Consider the following 19,641-nt stretch of genomic DNA (forward strand, 5'->3'; position numbering starts at 1 on the left):
AGCAGTTTTTTCCATGCGTTTAATTGTTGCTAAATTTCTGCCCGTTTAATTTTAATAATCCATTATACAGCTCATTATTCTTTCTCGTCTCTTTACTAAATAGTATTATCCCTCTCGCCTATTCCATTATATACTCCTTGTTGCAAAACTTTATTTATACATTAAAATTTCGAATGCTTATTTCTCTTATAAATTTGGCAACGTATTGGTCATTTCTGTTTCTGCTTGTTAGTCTCCAGTTAGTCTGAAATGTGTGAATGTTAACTAGTTTTGGGAAAAGGTCCCCACACTGTTTAAAACCGCACTCCCGTCTACTATACCTACAAGTAACAATCTTAAAATAAATAAATGGTCTTTTTCGTATCAGTCAATGAATTGCCTATGTTAAAATTCCTCACCAGGGTGGTAAAGACGCTACAGTCTAAAATTTCATGGAAGAAACCACGAAACTTACAAGCTTGTCGACATTATTTTTTCCTCGTCTGTGGCCGTAAAATTATGACGACTATCTTCTTTCTTTTCTATTAAAGGAGAAAACAATTGGATGTATGCAGCTGTTTTATTTATTTTTTAAACTTAATGAATGTAATCAATTAAGCTTAATATATATAATTAAGCGTATTACACTGCACGTTAAGCCGTAGATCCACGTTTCATATAGCCTTGCTGCTGAAAAGGCTATAAACGGAAAATTTAATCAAACCTAGTCCTCAGAGCAGAGATGTTCACCCTCGCGAGGGTGGCCCTCTCGAGGGCATCCTCACCCTCAACTTCCCTCGCCCACAGTGACGCGAGGGCGAGGGAGCGCGATGGCGAGGACAAGTTTTGGCCGCGAAGGCGAGGGTGCGCGAGGACGAGGACAAGCTTCGATGGCGATGATAATGATGCGCGAAATCGAGGACAAGTTTTGCCCGCGAGGGCGAGGACAAGTTTCGGCAGCGAGGGCGATGGTGCGCGAGGGCGAGGAAAAGCTTCGACGAAGAAGGCGAGGGTGCGCGAGGGCGAGGACAAGTTTCGGCAGCGAGGGTGAGGATGCGCGAGGGCGAGTAAAAGCGAAGGCGCGAGGGCGAAGAATTCAATAACGAACTTTTTAAATGAATTAAATGTAGACACCGTAAATTGATAACACTTAGTGTAATCCACTTCATCAAAGTCAGTTATTAGTTGATTAATAATTTTAATTGATCTTAAATTAGGATTATCTTATAAAACACTACTGTTAATGGTTTAATTGAATTGTCAATTTTGTAAATAAAATCTCATTCTAAGATAATTACGTTAAGTGTAGATCGCAACTTTCTAGGCCAGCCCACAAACTGTTTTTAATTAAAATCCTATCCGTTTTCCAAGTACCCAGTTACAAAACTATTAAGTCAATACTGAAAACTAGAAACGAAAATATTTATTGCAATTAAACGATTAACAGGATTGGTATTATTGGACGGGAGCACGTTGCCTCAGTGCTACAGCCAATCTTTGGTTTCAGGGGTCACTCGTTCGATCCCAGGCCAAGTGAGTTCGTGGAGGACGATAGCGTATACTTGGGTTTTCTCGGGATTTTCCCGTTTCCTCCCGTTTTCTCATTCCACCTATTGTTTCATCATCATTCACTTGCAATTCCATCAATCTCATTTAGCCATCGATGGCATAACCATTGGAGGTTAAACTAAAGATTTATTTTTATTTTATTTTATTTTATTTATGTATTTATTTATTATTTTTTTTAAGATTGGTATATTTAAAAGCGTTTTTAATATAGTGTAAGAATATGCAGCGCACAGTCTTGAAAAGGAAGACTATTTTGGGAATCCAGTAGGCTTCTTTCTGTGATCTGTTACCCTTCATTATCGACGTTTTTATTATTATTTTTGTTTCGCTAAGTAGGATATTAAAATAGAATGATTTGGTTCTATATCTCAAGTTTTAAAGCTCCCTGACAACTGATATTTAGTCAGCAAAGCGTAGGAAAACTTAGAAATAAAGAAGCAAAACTATCTGAAGTATTCGGCTATGGTTCATCTAATCATGGGCGTCGTAACGAGGGGCTTGGGTGGTCGCGTTCCTCCCAGATTTTCGTCACATGTATGTAAGCAAACTAAGAAAATAAAAGCATATATTCAGGGGTGTAGTCGAGAGTATACGAAGGTGTATTGCTCAATCTTAGTCATTTGCGCATACTTTCTGTTTCAAGGCGTGTAGTACTATATTCAAAACTAGCATATAAACCTGTGAAATTTTTAAGATTAGCGTATACTCTGTGAAAATTTTAAGACTATGGTGTACGCCGTGTGAAATTTTAGGACTTGAGCAGGAAGTTTTTGATAGTCTATTATTGCAACACAGCCCCTAGTTATTCGCCTCTACTTTCTAAACATTTTCTATATATTTTACATCCCTGGAGTTGGTGGCCCCGCATTGTGGAGGTTGTGGGGACATTATCTAAGCCTTTGGTCAAGTGACCTTACATTTGGACCTGTCAAGTGACCTTACATTTACATAGGTTACTATTGAGATAAGTGGGTAAAACTGCATTCAGGTTTACACCTATAATTTCATGATTCTTAGTGTTCATCCTCCCAAAGGGGAACTTTCGAAGATGTCCTCAATTCTAACTATAGAGAAACGTTCTCACACAACAGAATAAACATAATTTCAAACCGTTCATGATCTTCATGGCACTGAAAATATTCGAGATAGGAAGATCTTGGCTTTTAAACTGTGTTGCTATTCCTTTACGAAGTGGTCGAAGTGGAAGATCTAAAGAAGTATATCATGTATGCTTCCCCGCTCTTACTTAGAACATTGCCTTTACGTCACTTATGGAGGAAACATAATGCAAAGGCTTGAATCGGGAGTAGAGAAGTTTTGCTCTATTCGATAATATTTGCATGCTTCCCGACATAATTTAACAAAGCAATTTGTATTTTAAGCTGAACAAAGTAGAATACAATAGCTTTCATATATTTTCACATGACGTGGGCTGATTCGTACTCTAAAACAGAAATGATTAAAATGTTTTCATAATTCTATTCTTTCCGTGAGAAAAAATGTGTATGTAAGCTAGTATATATAGCATACCTCTTGCCCTCGGGTAAACATAAATTAAAAGAAATCTCTGGGTCATTGGTTCGATAATTATAAATTGATTTGTATAACAATGTTCATATTCCTAAGTTGATAGAATCGTGATATACTCATTTGTTTGAATACATTGTAACGCCTTCTTCCTCTTCAGGATACGAATTTTAATCAAAGTGACACTTTAAAATCCTAAGTTAGGTAATGGTCATATTTGCCATGATACGAATTTTAATCAAAGTGACACTTTAAAATCCTAAGTTAGGTAATGGTCCTATTTGCCATGTTTATTTTAACAAATCACTTTTTTCTTTTACCGATTGTTTAACATAGTATAATTCGTTTGTTCTTTAAAAGAAATAGAGAGGGAGAAGGGGTAGTTAATTCTTAAAGTGGGTTCTTTCCGGGCGTTTCTTTTTTTCTCAAAACAAAAAAAAGAAAAAAAAAACTCAAATGATGTTCTTCACATTTCATAAAAAGTTTTACATCATAACAACTCTACAACCAAACATAAATCGTTGCTCACGAAACACATCCAGAAAGAGTAGTTCGCTCCTGGGGTTTAATTTTATTGGACTACTTATCTTGATACGCCCTTGTAATTTGTAAACTAATAAATAAAAGTAGTCGAAATTTTGAACCATGCAAATACAGTAGGAGAATAGTTTGTAACTGTGTGATACAAGCAGGTTAGCAGTGCTACCGTCGCAATATAATAGCACTACGTCAAGTTATTGCATACTTACAATATACATATTAAACGAAACCTTATCAGATTTGTTATTCAGTACTGCAAACTAATGACACTATACTATTGGAAACATGCAAATTTCGATGGTATTTGTACCAATAATACAAGTGAGACGGACGGGCAATCCAAAGTACTTTAGTGTCTAACTCGATGATTATGATATGACGGATTTCGAATAAATAGGAGAATTGATATATATATATATTTTACTAAGCCCTTTATTTGGAAAAATTGCTTAAATAAGTATATTATCCAATTGCATTGATTACTTTCAATATAGGTGAAAATCATAAAGCCGTTCAAACTGTTTTGGAGATAAGATAAATACTTTTATAGTTCGCAACAGTGTTTACGTTATGTAATTTGGAAAACTGATAGTAAATACACCCACCAAAAGTGTTGTTGTAATTCTATAGAAGCAAAGTAAATCAGGAAGAGTTTTTGAAAGTTCCCACAACTACCTCATGTTATGCAATATATTAATTGTAACCATTTCTTTTCATATCTCCGAAATAGTTTGAACTATCAAATTGTTGTAAACGCATGGGTGTAGGCACGGGGGGCCCATCGGAGCCAGGCCCCCCAAATGATTTCCTGACCCCTCTAATGATCAGATGTTAAAACATCATCGTGAGATTATCTCGCTTCAGTCATTTAAAAATAACAAAGTTTATATATAATTAATAATTTACGGTAAAATAGTATGGAAAAATAGTATTTTACCATACCGATCCCACAATTCTTCCTTATAGCGATCCGAAAATAGTATGGTACACTTTTTGTGACAGCAGATTACACTATTTATGGTGATTTGTATTTGACAGTTTGAAGACAAACGTTTTGACAAGGTACTATAAATTCTACCATAAAACAATGGTACTAAACTAAATTGTAAGTACATTATATTATTTATATGCCATAATTACTATTTTAAGAAAACTTTTTTTTTTATCAGATGGAAAATTTGGTAAAAACAAAAGAAACTTTTATATTCAGTTTTACAGTGTGGATTCCATTCGTTTTTTAAATGCTATTTCGTGTAAAACAGGGAGTGAAATACAGCTGTTAATAAAATAATTATGCCTTTTTAGTCACGAATATTAAATAAACATTTTTGTCAAAAAATCTTAAATAAATTAAGTGCAATTTCAAAGAAAATCAGTTTTATGTATAAAAGTAACCAAGAAAGTTATGTCGCTTTTTGTGGAGGTCTGAGATAATTGGCCCTCACACCGTGAGTTGAATGTGAATGGAGTTAGGGCGAAAGTTAGTTCTTCGTGTTTAAATATCCAACATACTGCCTTGTTGTGGCAGTTCAGTTACAACGTGAACTTGCGTAAGGACAGAGTAAACATGGAACCACCACAGAGTGTCATAGGGCGTGTATGTTGTACGAGTTCAAACTGGGGTCAAACGCCGCAGCAGTGTGGCGGAAGATATGCCAGGTCTTTGGTGAGGTTGTCCTGACTGAGCGGACAGTGCAGAGGTGGTTAACAAGTTTAAGGACGGTGACGAGACACTCAAAGACACATCACGTGCCGGAAGACCAAGACATGTACAAAATGTAGATCTTTAGACAGCAATTGACCCGAACAGTTGCCAGACATGTGAGGAACTGTATTACTCTCATGCCGTAAACGTCGCAAAAGACCTAGTGGCCCACTTGCGGTAAATGTGGATCGTCGCTATAGCAACGCGTCCAAGACTTGTCGCTAGTGTCGCACTGGCGCCAGGGTTTCGTCGAGTCGAGACATATATATATATATATATATATATATATATATATATATATATATATATATATATATATATATATATATATATATATATATATATATAGTCGGGGTGTTGAAGTTACCACCGCGTAGCAACGAGAACTTCGTTTTGGTCCGCGCTCCTTAGATTCCTCGCAGGGAATCGCGAAGGGACCAACACGAACTATCTCCAGTCATGTGCATGCGGCTATTATTATATATTATTTTTACTGACGAATTGTTCCTAAAGTGAGCTCCGAGGGTCAAGAATAACCTCTGCCTCAACATCATGAAGTGAGTAATCCTGAGATAAGTGAGAAGATTGTATGAATTTAGCTGACAACTGTCGTCAATAATTAGAAAGTAAGTATGCGAGAACTATGAAATAAAGTAAATAGGCATGCTTCATTTTGTTACAAAATTACATGGTGAACACATTTTATCTAATCCCAAACAGTTATCGTCGAATACACACGGATAGATGAGCACTCTGATTGACCAAATTAAAAAGATCTTAGCGATTTATATCTTTACAAGCGACGTTTCCCTTATCGCTTTCGTAGCGAAGTACGAAGAACAATCGCCTAGTAATCATAAGGTTGGTGGTTCGAGTCCCCTTTGGGATATTTTTTTGATATTTTTTTTAGTGTTTTTTTGATTTAGATATTTTGTTTATGTACTTATATATTCACAGAAATAAGTTTGTTTAGCCATGGTTATTATGCAACAACGGGGTTATGTTGGAAGAGGTCCCATAAGCTTAAAGAAGTCCGGTAGTAAATTTCTTAAATTGAGAAAATCCCGCCCTAACCATTGGGAAAATCCCATCATTACTTTAAATGTAAAACAATAACGGGTAAATCCTGTTATTGCTTTGCATGTAAAATTTAAAGGTCAACGTATCATAATCAGTACGCTAAAACTGAGGTATTAAATTACAAATTTAGTGCGTAGATATCACTGAAAGTCCAATCCAAGCTGATGTTGGAAGCTACTTAGGCAATCGATAAATTTTGCCAATTTCTATCAATATATTTAAGCAACCTTGGCTTCATTTCACATGTTTAGGCTTAACATCCTTACGTAATACCGAAGTTGTCAAAGAGAAGACTTTCGGTTAAAGTGACATCCGAACCGCTTCTTGGTTTACGCATGAAAGAAGGGTTGTGGTTCGACCGAGAATTGAACATGGGATACCTTGATTAAAAGGTCAAAAGGAAATAAAACTAATGCAGATTGTTTGATATGTGGAAACGTCACCGTGAAGTTCACACGATTCCCATTTTTCGTTCTTTTTATGTATTTATTTTTTTTGTTTTAACCAGTTATTTAAAAAAAAAACAGCTGGTGTAAACCAGCCAACCCTAAAAGTAAGCACTTCTTTAAGAAAAATACACAAATAACTAGCAAAATTGTATGTATTATTTTTACTTCAAAATATTCCATACCCTCTTTTTTGAAACAAAATATAATTAAAATAAAACATAAGATAAATACTTAGATTTATATGATATACTTAAAAGCTGCACATCTAGAGCTTTGGGTTCTGTATATTCTTGACATTCTACAGTTAAGTTTTATATAGCCACCATCACTGTTTACCCAATCCTCAAGTTTTCTGAATTTTTAACAAGAGGGATTCCACATATCATTACGGACCCCCCCCCCCAAAAAGGAATACGGAATATATTTAAGTTAAGCTAAATACAACTGCACAACAAACATGACTGCGTGGTTAGCTTTTGCGCTTCTATCGGGAAGTCTGGCATTCAACCCAGCATTTGACCACTCTGACAAAGTTTTTCTTCATTCCATCTGTGAATGTAGAAATAGTGTGTGTACTGTCAGTTGGTTAACTTTCTTTCTTACTGTTTTTAAATCGTTATTATTACTAATTACCAGCAGTGACGGTTTTGCGAAGGTTAGGCGGGCGGTCTTTCGGACTGAAGCGTGTTCCCCAAAGTTACGGAATGTCTAAAACAAAGGAAATATCTATTAGTTATGCCTTTACTCATAAACTTTAAGCTCCCGTCAAATAAAAATTACAAAAATTACGAATATTTAGAAAAACTAAACATTAGTGAGAAAAATCTCTCCCAAAATGCTTTTCTAAATCCGCCACTGATTCTCAGTATAAAATGATCTTCAAGGTTGTATCCGGAAGATTATTGCTAAACATATAAACGAAACGAAATATTAGTTATGCCTGTACTCATAAACTTCAAACACCTCCCAAATAAAATTAGGGCTTTTTAGAAAATGAAACAATCAGAGATACCCCTCCCAAAGTACTTTTCTAAATCCACTACTGATTATTTGTATAAATTGGTATTCAAGATTGTATCCGGAAAATTATTGCTAAATCAATGCACAGCTACAGTATAACAGAAATGTGGAAGTACGATTTAACGGATATATTGAAAAACTAGCTTCGCCCCCAGACCCCCGAGTTTATTCGGCCTACGGCCTCCCTCCTCTTGAACTCACAATTCTATTGTTTCTTTTCCTATTTTCAACTATCTAAAAGATAAGATTTTGTATCCCAAGAAAACGCCCATTTAAATAGCATGGGAATTTCTTCATCCCCCTTTAGACCCATAAAAAATTAAAAATATCAACTTTTGGCAATTTTACTGTGGGTTAGTCCCAGAAGGCTAAAATCATGCCAAATTTCATCATTCTAATCCTGTCGGAAGTACCTAAACATTTTGGGGTGTAGAAGACGTCCCATATGAATATCATGTGAAAGATTTTTCAGTTCCCCATTAAACCACTCTACGATTGGAAATTTTTATTTCTGATCATTCATTCTGGTAACGCTAACGAAAACGTACAAGCATACCGAATTTCAATGAGATTATAGGTCAAAAAAAGTCCCATTTAAATAACATGGAGAAATTCTTCATCCCCTCTGCCGTGTCACAACAAAACGCTGTAACTTGAGTTACATTGTTTTGTCGCTATAAGCATTTTTGAATTTCCCGCCACCGATATTTGTGTTCACCAGGCCCAGTATTGAGCTGGGTCAAATACTTTTGAAAATACAGCAAAGAAAATTTCGATGTAAGTAGGAAATTAGCCTTTCTGTAGCGATAAAACGATGTAAATCGAGTTACATTGTTTTGTCGCTACTGAACGACTGCGTAACTGAAATTACATTGTTCTGTCAATGTCATTGTAAGTAGTAAATGTGCATTTTGTAGCGACAAAACGATGTAACGCGAATTACATTGTTCGGTTGAAAAATGAATGTAGGATGCTCTGTTTTTACGCGTGTCTGAGAGTGACGTCACCGTTGTATAAACCAATCAATGGTTCAATCTGAATCAAAGTGGCGTGACCAATGCCCCGAATCATGGGAACAAACCGGCCAAATAGGCTCGAGATGATGAACCCGCTGGTATCACATTACAATTTAGAGCATGCTCCAAACAGGAGATATCTCCCCTGCGGCTACACTGCGTCGAAAGCGTACGAAGAGTACCTCGAAGATTGCAAGGAAAAAGAAAGAAGGAAATGCAGCTGGCCAGTTTTCCACGAGGTGATGACAGATCTCCATATCTCCACTTCAAGACCCACCCAGGATGCCTGTTCCAGATGCGAGGAACATCGTTTGGCCGTTCACAACGACAACGACGGACCACAGCAGGAGCACTCCTGCGAAGCCTGTGGGTGCGCGTTGTGCAAACAACAGATCTCCCACCTGAAGAACCGTGACCTGGCCCGGGGGCACATGCACGACTTTCAAAGCAATGAAGAAACTCGTGTGTCAGTCTATACTGTCGATATGCAGAAAGTGCTCTCGATGCCAAAACTGTATACCAAAGACAGCTTCTTCTTGCGAAAACTTGTACTGTTCAATGAGACGTTTGCTCAGGTTGGCCAAGGCGCGGAGGCAGTTTGCGTGCTGTGGCGCGAAGCGGAAGGCGGGCGAAGGGCAAGCAACATTGCGTCTGCCTACGTGGCTTTCACCCAAGGTCATGCCAGGGATTTGGAAAACATCTACCTGTTTGCAGACAACTGCGGCGCCCAAAATAAGAACCGAATCCTCTTCGGGGCGCTGTTACGAGTCGTCAACGATTGCACTGTATCCTGTTCCAGGATCCGACTGGAATATCTGGAGCCAGGTCACACGTACATGAGTGCCGACAGCGTGCATGCGTGCATCAGCAACAAAATTCGACTAAAAGACCTGTACGACATGGATGACTTTGTGTCGACGATACAGGCCAGTCGAAAGAACCTCAAGACGGTAACGCTGTCCCACAAAGTCCGCGATGAAACGAAAGCCAAACTCCCGAAAGGATGGTCCTTCAGCAACATGAAGATTGTGGAATTTCGGAGAGGTAGTTTGGCAATCTACGTGAAAAAGGACTACGATGCAGAAGATTTTCTTGAGATTTCAATTCTTAAGCAAGCCACGAAGAGAGTCCTTGCTAAGGAGTTGGGAAAACAGAGCCCAGATCTGCTGTCAGCACTGCCGAGGCAGGAATCCCCAAGAGGCATCAGTGCGGAGAAGAAGGAGGATCTCCTCAAGCTCTGTTAGTATGCCTCAAACCAGACGAGGGTTTTTTCAGAAGCTTCTTGTCACGAGCGGAGTTTTCGATCTCGACAGGGTCGTTGACGTCGATTTTTGAAGTGACATTTGACGTTGATACATCAAAGAACTGTCTAGTGTGTAAATTCTGGTAAATAAGTTTTTAAAAGCACAGACTAATTTGTGACAGATAATTTGGTCACTTGTATGTCATTTTCCCTTTTTTTCGCTATTATGTGAGGGAATAGTATGTGATCGATAAGTACGTTTTTCAAAGAACAGCTTCGGTTTTCGTTTTATATTCTTCTTAAGGTTCTTCACCACATCGAAATTTAACTGCCGCTAAGTTCAGAGTTTTTTTTTTTTTTTTTGTAATATCTTCAAAACAAATAACAGTACAAAAAGTGCATTCGCAGTTTGCTAGACAATCTCATTTTGCGTGACTCACTTCTCTCTGCTTCCGTTTTGTAGCTATTCATAGATTTGTCATTTATTTGCGATTTTTTGACCAGCTGCACAGCGAAAGCAGACAGGTGAGCCGCGACAACGATATGACATGTAAAATAATATTGTCTAGTAAGCTGCGGATCCATTATCCTATACTGCTATTTGTTTTGGAGACATTACAAAAAAAGGTGAAATTAGCGGCAGTTAAATTTCGATGTAGCAAAGAACCTTAAATGTTTTATTTAATAATGTTAAAGGAATGTAACGAAAATATGTTCATACCGAGCGAAATATTAAAAAGGGGTACAAAACTAAATCAACATGCATGGTCGTTCAAATTACGTACTAGCAAATATAGCATACTCAATCCTTCAGCAATTTTATTTTGTGTGTCTATTTATGGGCTTTCTTTGGTTATTAGCAGTTTTTCCCACAATTTTGCAATAAACATTCAGTTACCATTTAACAGTGAATTTTGTGTTTGCCATGAGCTGCCAATACGAACGAAGGAAAACATATGTGATATTCATGGGTATCTTAAGTTGTGTATAGAAAGCCGATTTGGTTATACTAGGTGAATGGAACATGACCAACACATTGAACACAAAATATGTTGTATATATCATAGGCAAATTCGATTAGGCCTATTACAATAAACGAAACAAAGAATCTGTGTGAGCTCGCTATTATTTAACATAGGAATTGACTCTATACCGTACGACTTTCCCGGCGTGGAAAAGTGGGGTTCTTAACAAGTCCCTATGCCTAAATTACAATTACGTACTCCTAACGCCTGGGTATTTCAGTTATTTCATTTATTAAATAGGTACTATTTGCTATTAAAATGAATTCAATTTCAAATAATGCTGCTAAATCGTGTACACTGTAGCCACAAAATGATGTAACTGTAGATACATAGTAGATGCTGTAGCCACAGATTGATGTAAATCTAAATAGAAGCTCAGCGCTATAGCGACAAAACGATGTAACTAGGCAATAATAGTCAACCAATCAATTTTCACCAAATTTAATCACACAACATGCATTTACGTAACATTACATGCAACCACGTGTTTCCAAAGTCAAGATACACCGGCCCTACACGATACAAATCACATTTTCGGATGAAAACTTTACGGCTCTTTTTCTCAAAACTGTTCCGCCAAAGTTACAGCGTTTTGTCACGACACGGCAGCCCTCTTTAGAGCCTCTAAAAATTAAAAATATTGACTTTTGGAAATTTTCCTATGGGTTTGTCCCGTAACGCTCCAATTATGTCAAATTTAATCATTGTAACCCTACAGGAAGTGCTCAATAATTTGGGGGTGTAAAAGGTGTCCCATATAAATAACATGGGAAAGATTTTTCAGTTCCCTATAAAACCATTCTAAAGTTGGATTTTTTTTTATTTTTACTGATTTACTTAGGTAGTGCTAACGAAAACGCACAAGCATACCAAATTTCAATTTTTTATTCCAATTGCAAGTACCTAAAACATGAGATTATAGGTAAAAAAAGGCCCATTTAAATAACATGGGGAAACTTCATCCCCTCTTTAGACCCCCTAAAAATTAAAAATATTCACTTTTGGTAATTTTCCTGTGGGTTAGTTCCTGAAAGCTACAATCATGCCGAATTTAATCATTGTAGCCCTACAAGAAGTGCTCAATAATTTATGTCAGCTCATGTAATTTTATATATAGTTAAGATGTACGCTTTGACGGATATATAGAAAAACGTAAGTTTAATTTTTGTGCTAGAAGCTAGAGTACTAACCTCTTAGAAATGAAACACGGATGACAAACTAAAATTATCTAGAGAAGGAACAAAAAGTCGATAACTCGAAAGTTAAAATAAAGTTAAATAGCCTCTAAAATTGCCCTCAAATACTACATTATTCATGTTAGCTTTAATTTGTAAAACATGTGCTCCATCCATCTTGATGGTGAATTTCAGAGCAAAATATGGCATTTAGGTTATGGAATTCTTATCTAACTATAGAATATACTATAAGAAAGCTATTTAGATAGAAAAATCATGAAAATGAAAAAAAGCCAAATTTCCAAAATTCTCCTTTTTTTTCAAAAAAGCCGGCTTTTTGTGTGCAAAAAACCACCGATTCAAAAAAGCCGGCTTTTTTGCATCTCTAATTAGTAAGGTAAGTAACACGTGCTATTCTAATGGGAATTTCATTGAACAGTTGTATTGTTCATTTTTCTTCTTTTTTGATAATCGGGCTTGTGATATAATGTAGGAATGGCAAGGGATGACAGGACTGGTAATTGAACGGGTATTTACTTATTGATACAATAATTTCATAATATAAAATCGAAAACCATCACCGTCTGCTTTAGCCTATCAGGCATAAGCGTGGAACGTAAAGCTAAAAGATTTCATTTCATTTCATTTCTACCACTGAGCCGCCGCGGACCCAGGCGTGCAGAATAGTCTAATGTTGTAACAATTGTTGATTATTGCATAAGAAAGAGTAATGGTAAATACAACTTCGCTCAATTATACAAAAATAACGAACGCTTTGTATTAAATAGCTCAAAGGCTCATCGTAGCAGAAACAAACATTTCCTTTAGATTTTAAAGTACGAATAGTGAATGCATCATGTTTGTTATCAACGATCCTTCAAAGATCCTGTTTTACATTGCCCGGAAGCCTTTTCTTTCGCACAGCTAATAATCTCCTTCTCCTAGACTTTTTGAATATTCTGTAGGACTTGGTGCCTTGGTGCGTATTTCCCACACAAGCAACATGCCATGTTTACCTTATACGTATTAACTTTACTATTTCTATAATACTCAATGACCTGTAGAGACCTGCACGGGCCGAATTTTTCGGCCCGAGCCCAATCCAGCCCGAACGTACCTAGGCCCGGCCCAGCCCGGGCCCGAAAAGTTTTGGAGATTTTCGGCCCGAGCCCGGCCCGGCCGATAAGTTTTTAAAAATTCTTGGCCCAAGCCCAGCCCGGGCCCGATAAATTTTAAAAGTTTTTGGCCCGACCCCGGCCCGATAAATTTTTAAAAAATTAGCTCGAGCCCGAATCTTTCTCAAAATTTTGTACTAAATTTTACCTAACCCTCAGAAACATTTTCTAAACTTTGCTTCACAACCTGACGCTTGCCTCCCGAATGGCACCATTGCCTCCTATAACTTTGCCTGTCATCGAGAGAACAAAAACTCCATTCCCTGTAACAAAAATCTATCTTAATTGATTTTTAGCATAAAGTGAAGATGGCAATATTGTTTAGCGACAGGCAAAACATTCCCACCCCTTCTTTTTATATTTTGAGTTCAGTGAAGGTCAAGGTCAGAGCTCAATTTACCGCATAATGCCTGCAATCATCTATAGTGAAAGGGAACCGCTAAGCAACACAAACTGTAAATAGCTATTGCATGCTTTGTAACATTTTTCACGGACACACTTCTTCAACGTTTGGCTTTATTCCAATTATCGTTTAACGAAAGTCAATAATTATTAAAGAATTGCAATTGATCGGCCCCAGCCCAACCCGACCTGAAGAGAAATCAGTGTCGGTCAGCCCAAGCCCGGCCCGGCCCAAAGAAATAACAGTGTCGGCCCGCCCAAGCCCGGCCCGGTCCAAAGAAATAACAGAGTCGGCCCGCCCAAGCCCAGCCCGCGGGCCGGGCCGGGCTTCGGGCCTCGGGCTGGGCCCGGCCCGTGCAGGTTTCTAGTGACCTGTAATTGTTGTGAAATAAAAGCTTGTATAGTGTTTTAATTCCCTTAAATGTATGCCTCTTTCGCCCCAAATATTTTTATCAACATATTATTTTTGAAACCCCGCAATTCCCGTTATTGTGCAGAGCCCTGCAAACCCAGGCCCGAAGATGGCCCGGCCCGACCCTAATGGATCTGAATTCTGTGCCCGGCTCGACCCGGCCCGCCCGAATCTCGAGCCGGGCTCTAACCGGGCCGGGCACATTTCGGCCCGACTCGGCCCGAACACTGTGAAAGACGGATCGGAAACTAATGTTGGCAGCCTGTGTTAATCGTAATGTGTTTGGCATGGGCGGCGATTAGGGGGGCAAAGGGGGGCAGTTGCCCCCGCACTTTTTTAAGTAACCAACTAATGTATATAGTTTCATTTGGAAATGTAACGATTTTGTATGTGTTACTGATTAATAGGAAAAAATGCTGCCATATAATATTTGCTGTTGCGTGAATACGTATTGGTTGTCTTCCCGTGGAGTAAAGAAAGCTACAGTAATTGCGTTTTAACCGCCACAGAAAATAACCCCAAAAAATAACCTATTGGAGCACAATTTCAGCATACTTTCATTTCCTCATACAAGGGCTCGATATGTTAGTGAGCCGCTTTGAAGCTAATCGAAAGAACATTATGCAAAAAAGTAGGGCCTATTTCACAAGTTATTCTTTAATTGCACAAAAATTGACAGTTCCTAAAATGTCTTTTCTTCTTTCTAAAGTAAGGAATATCGATTTAAAAGAGCGTGATAAGAAACAACTTCTACCTTTTCCATTGTTTTGTAGTGTAATATACGAGTGAAGTGTTGTGTTTAAGGATGTACGAGTGTATATACAATAAAATTTAGTAAATTGAACATAATTCTAGGTTTTAAGTTTATTTTGTATAACTGAAGTGTGGATTGTAAGTATTGTTGTGTTTTGATGTGTTCCAAGAAAGTGAAATCTGCACCTAATGGCAACGAACATATTTCAAGAAGTTTCAAAAGCAAATATTTCTTTAAATGTCGTAGCACATGCTTGTAGTATTTACTGTCTTTCATTTTCTAAGAGTAATAACATACATTTAATAGCATGTGTGGAATTAAATATTAAGTTTTTCATTAATCCTCAGTTTCAATATAACTTTTGCAAAACAAGCATCATTATTCATTACTATAATTAATATTATCCTTTCTATTTATTTGTTTTGCAAATTTATTAAATAATCTGATCACACAATTTTCCAGACATAATTTTAAGATGTTCATGAGCAAGGAATCAAATCTCTTCTTACACTTTCGTTGTTTAAGAGTACAAAGGGCTAGTATCTACTTGCGTTGTTCTTCTCAATTTACTTAATAAACTATTATATACGATATACGATATTTTAACTGAAAATATAATATCCTATAAGTTATACAACCTTTCGTCAAACAAAATGTTAGAAACAACCAGGAAAACTAACATTTATATACAAATATTCAGATCATGTCTTGCCCCCTCACTTTTAACGTCCAACCGCCGCCACTGGTGTTTGGGAAATTAACTCTTTATTCAAGACTGTAAAGTACTGTACTTCTACTACTCTTATTACTACTACTACTGCTACTGCTATTATTATTATTATTATTATTATTATTATTATTATTATTATTATTATTATTATTATTATTATTACTACTTCTACTACTACAACTGCTACGAGCGTCAGAGTTGACATGTCTGGTGGTACATACTTTACAATCTAAGTACAGAAAAAATCGAAGAAATACTAGTTATTATGGCCAGTCTGCGTAGTCAGGCCAGTAGAATGCATTCACATCTGGTGCTAGAGGTCGTCGGATCGATCCCTCCTCGTGTTATGTGAGCTTTGTTGTGGACAAAAATCGTGAGCGTGGGAGTTTTTGGATTAGACCGTTTTCGTCCACTGTCTTCATTCCACCAATTCATCCATCATCATTCATACGTCTTGAGCCGTAATTGCCTAAAGAACATATGAGAAAGTCAAGTCCTTGACCTACTAATTAGAATTTGTTCCGCTACATTAGACCACGGAGGCCGAAACCATGAACTGGCGTGTTCATAAGATTAGCGCAATTTGTAGTAATGTTCAATTAGCACGGCAGATTTCAAATCATATTACATGTTCCTGTATTATTTATAATTCGATGCTACAATAATAATAACAAAAAACAATGATCAAATAAATCACCCAGACCCCAGGATCGATGAAGTGTTCCTGGAACGGTGCGTAACAGTAAATAACAGAGCTATATGACGGAATGCGAGACAGTAAATCAAAACAAAATCCACATATATCATTGTTGATCAAAAAATACCTCAAAAGTCCCCTGAATGAAAAATGTATAGATATCAGCTATCAAAAATGCCTCTTAACATCACATATAATAGAAGGGATAGTTGATATTAAGAAAATGAAAATATAAGGTTTCCTAAGAAACCAATAGTGCAAAATGAACATCGCTTTACTGTATGTCCTTGTACGCATCGAATAGCACGGAAACAGATTCAACAGTTTCAGGCTTTAAAGCATTTCTCCGTTCCTGAGTACTAAAATCTCTTTCAGTAGACTCACTAGAAGCAGGGATGACGAGATACTGACGCGTTAATTTACACAATTTTGGTAATATTTGTTCTTGTTGCTTCCACCACTGCAGTATATCTAGTTCTCTTACACATGATGACATGTTGAGGTAGATGTCTACTTCATCATCAAATTCACCAGAGACTGAATGTCTATCTTCCCAATCCATTAGTTTATTCTTCTTGGTAGGTGGTTCCAAGTTATGCCAACTAGCCTAAAGGAGACGATGGTGAGAAATAAATGAAATAGTGGAGTAAATAAAGTGGAAGGAAACAGGAGAACGCCGCGAACTCCCCACACGGTGTTTGTCCACCACAAAGTTCACTAGGCGAGAGCTCGGATCAAACCAGGGACCCCATACACCAGAGGTGAGCGCTCAACCGCTGAGCCACCGTTCCAGGAACACCTAATCGACCCTGGCGATTTGGTGATTTATTTGATCATTATATTTTGTTATATTTGTAGCATCATACTATAAACAATACATGAACATGTAACACCATTCGATATTTGCCTTGCTAATTGAGCATTACTACAAATTGCACTGATCTTATGAGCACGCCAGTTTATGGTTTTGCCCTCCGTGGTCCAATGCTAGCGTACCAAATTCTACTTACTAGGTCAAGTACTTGACTTTATCATACGTTCTTTAGGTAACTACGGCTCAGGCTATATGGATGATGATGGGATGAATTGGTGGAAAGAAAACAGTGGGAGGAAGCGGGACCACCCCAGAAACTCCCATGCACACGATGTTTGTCCACAACAAAGCTCACATAGCATGAGCAGGGATTGATCCGACAACCTCTAGCACCAGATGTGAGTGTTTTTTCTATTGAGCCGCTATTCTCCCTCGTAGATCAAGCATCGGTTCACATTCTACGCAGACCGGCCATAATAACTAGCATTTCTCAATTTTATTCTGTACTTAGAAGGTAAATTCGGTACCATCAGACATGTCAACTCTGACGCGAAGTCGTAGCACTTGTAGTAGTATTAGCAGTGGTCGTAGTAGTAATAGTAGAAGTAGTAATAGTAGTAGTAGAAGTATTAATAGCAATAGTATTACCAGTACATCACAGTCTTGAATAAAGAGTCAGTTTCCCAAACACATTACGATTAACATAGGCTGACAGTAAGACCGTACAAACACGGCAAAAATAGAGGTAGTGGAGGACATTAAAAAAACAAATAGACTGACAACATTAGTTTCCGAACCGTCTTTCAGACTATCGGGCCGAGCCGGGCCGGCCCGGCCCGGCCCGGTTCGGCCCGATTTGGCCCGAAATGTGCCCGGCCCGGTTAGGGCCCGGTCCAGTTTGATATTACTTGAAACGGGTCGGGCCGGGCCGGGCACCGGGCCGAATCGGGCGCGCCCGGCCCGTGCAGGGCTCTGTTATTGTGTTCGTTTTAGGGATCAGCTTACACAGTCATACAAAATTGTGCAGATTAAGCTATAAGCTCTTAATGATTTTAATGTTTCGATATTTGTTAAGACAAAAAAAAAAAAAAAATGTTTCACAGTAGGGTAAACTTTAGTACATAAATAATATGCAATACTTTTTTACAAGACAAAACTTAAAAACAGTAATTGTTTGTTTCTTGGGGTTGATAGCTAAAAGGAACAGCAGTTCTTTCTCAACGTCAGGTGCAAGTAAATCGACGTACGAATTTAGTTTGCACAATTCTGTTTATTAGAAAAGCTTTCCTCGCTGTGAAGGTCAATGACTTGCTTTTCCCTTCTGTAGTTGTAAGTGGTGGGAGGTAGAGGCGTTTCCTATCAGGTTGCCTGAAACATACTTTGAGCAAAGTTCTTTGCAAAACTCAATTCCTTGTAACTTGTTTCTACCTTTCAAAATACGTCATAAAACGATCGTGGTACTCAACACTAAGGTGCATCGGATGCACATTCCTTAATCCGTAACACTTTATTATTAATATTGTTTATTATTACATTTGGCTTGCTTTTTGATATGTGTGATACTGTAGTGTCCTCAGTTTGCAACACAGCATAATAAATGTGTGGATGTGTAATGTATGTTCTCGTTCACATCTACATTTGAAATATATTTTTAAAAAAGTAGTGCTATAAAAATGAAACTTTATGTTTGGTTTGCAACACTGTTGATATGGTAGTATTGAAGACCATGTCAAACAATGCTTCTCATTTGGCACTTGTACAGTAAGTAATTTCAACGGTTTGTATTTTGTTAGTTTGAGATCTTTATGGACAATCCTATAAATATGGATACCGAATTAATTGCGATAGCGCAGATAGCTATGATGTAGAAGACTTGCATGAAACTGATGCCTAGTAAACATAGGGCAGAAATTCCATCTATCCAAAGTTATAAGGTGTCGAAAAGGACGGAAAATAAACGTTACAGCCCCATAGCCAGAGAACTACACGATGTATCACAATCGGGTGAAGGAACTGAATATACGCTCTACTTAAATACACATGTTTTAGAGCAATCTGGAAAAGGAACAACAAATTGTAAATAAAAATATTGGGGTACGAGAATACTATTTTATGTATGTATCACAATAGTCAGGTAGATGCCATTTAAGATTGTTTTAATTCTCCGTCAGTAATTACAAACGACTAATATCGCCTCTCCCTTTCATGCAACAACCAATATTATAATACTTTCAGGAGTAATGCAACTAAACACAACATACCTTAACTTCAAATAGACTTTCTTAATAAGTTAATTCACATTTTGATATTAAAATATATTTTGATAATG

The sequence above is a fragment of the Thermobia domestica genome, chromosome 6 (assembly GCF_964235325.1).
Source record: "Thermobia domestica chromosome 6, izTheDome1.hap1.1, whole genome shotgun sequence".
In the NCBI taxonomy this organism is placed as follows: Eukaryota; Metazoa; Arthropoda; class Insecta; order Zygentoma; family Lepismatidae; genus Thermobia; species Thermobia domestica.